The sequence below is a fragment of the Gossypium arboreum genome, chromosome 9 (assembly GCF_025698485.1).
Source record: "Gossypium arboreum isolate Shixiya-1 chromosome 9, ASM2569848v2, whole genome shotgun sequence".
In the NCBI taxonomy this organism is placed as follows: Eukaryota; Viridiplantae; Streptophyta; class Magnoliopsida; order Malvales; family Malvaceae; genus Gossypium; species Gossypium arboreum.
In genome coordinates, this window is record NC_069078.1 from 64,723,979 (window position 1) to 64,725,840 (window position 1,862).

The 1,862-nt window shown below is 34.7% G+C and overlaps 1 non-coding gene across 1 annotated transcript; it reads right to left on the bottom strand.

Annotated features, from left to right (window-relative positions):
- Positions 1-1,511: 1,511 nt before the first annotated feature.
- On the bottom strand, positions 1,512-1,618 carry LOC128280976 (small nucleolar RNA R71). The gene has a single exon (XR_008271193.1). It is a non-coding gene; the product is annotated as a small nucleolar RNA R71 (small nucleolar RNA).
- Positions 1,619-1,862: the final 244 nt, after the last annotated feature.

Below are 1,862 nucleotides of genomic sequence, written 5' to 3' on the forward strand. Positions count from 1 at the left end.
TACATCAAGACTGAAGATTTCCATCCAATTTCCTAGAAGTTCTTGGAGTTTTTTATGCTTTGCTGTTTTCCAAACTTGAAGATGTTTTCCATTATTATTATGAACTAAACCCGCTAAATACCTAAGAGAGATGAAACCTAAGACGAATCTTATTACTCTTTGATTTATATGATAAATATTTGTTCTTATTCTTAATTGTGAGTTTTAACCCTTGCTTTAATATTCCAGAATATTAATTTAGGTTCTTGATGTGCTTATTCAGTGGAGCAAAAGTCTTTGTTTAAGAGTAGATCATTCATAATTAAGCGGAGTTGCATACAATCGTAGAGATAGAACGACATAAATCTGCCAGATTAGAGTTAAATCTAATAAGGGAATCCATAGATCGAGTTAATGCGATAATAGGGGTTTTAATTAGAAAGAGATTTCAATTAATCAACCTAGAGTTAGTTGTTTTTAGTCTCGAAAGGGATAATAACATAAATCAGGGATTTCTACGGAATAAGTCAAGTGAATAAATCGTCTAAGTCAAAGGAATAAGTGAAGTCTAGGTGGATTCTTTCTTGGGTATTGTCTTCTCCATTGGTTTTTTCTAAAGTATTTTCCAACTTTCATCTCTGTCGTAATCTTAGTTAAATTAGAAAATTAGTTTAGTTTAAAAACATCCTTTAATTCTTAGGCTAGATAATAAAAAGATAGTAATTACTAGTACTTTTAGTCCTCGTGAGTACGATATTTCCGGTCTCACCATAACTATGCTACTGTTTGATAGGTGCGCTTGCCTTAAGTCGAATTTTTACTTAGTTTCACGACCACCAAGTTTTTGGCGCCGTTTCCGGGGACTAAAATATTAGGAACGCTTAATTTTTATTACTTTAGCCATTTATTTTATTGTAATTTTTTTTTACTTCTGGCAGGTTTTTATAATATATGACTAGGAGAAACCCATCAGGACCTCTACTTTTTTATAGTGAGATCGAAAGCACAACTCGAAGAAACCAAAGAGAAATAATGCGAAGCCTACGACACATAGAGAAGGACAAGATGACGATATTCAAACCACAACCAAAGAGATGGCTGATAATCAAAATAATCAGTTACCTCCTGTGGCTATTGCAGACCCAATAAATCAGAATCCTGCTCCTCGTACTATGTATGATTATGCTAAACCTATTTTAACAGGAGTTAAATCGAGTATAGTTTGACATGCTATTGCTACAAATAATTTTGAACTAAAACCTAACACGATTCAAATGATACAACAGTTTGTTCAGTTTGATGGTTTGCAGGACGAGGATCCAAACACTCATTTGGTGAAATTTCTGGAACTCTGTAACACTTTTAAGATCAATGACGTTTCTGACTATGTCTTTTGCCTTCGGTTGTTCCCATTCTCATTGAGGAACAAAGCTAAACAGTGGTTAAACTCGTTACCACGAGGGTCAATCACTACTTGGGAACAAATGGCCAAAAAAATTTTACTAAAATGTCTTTCGCCAGCTAAAACGACTAAACTAAGAAATGATATCTCTTCTTTTGTGTAGATAGATTTAAAAACTCTTTATGATGCATGGGAGAGATAGAAGGACTTATTGAGAAGGTGCCCTCACTATGGGTTACCTCTATGGCTGCAGATTTAGACGTTTTACAACGGCATGAACCCCTCAACAAGGCAACTTATCGATACAGCCACCGATGGAACTTTAAACAACAAAACACTTGAAAAGGCTTATGAATTTATTGAAGAGATGTCACTGAATAACTATCAGTGGTAAGTCATGAGAACGAAGTCGACGAAAGCTGCTGGTGTTTTCAACCTCGACGCGGTTACTATGCTATCTAACTAGGTACAACTTTTAAAT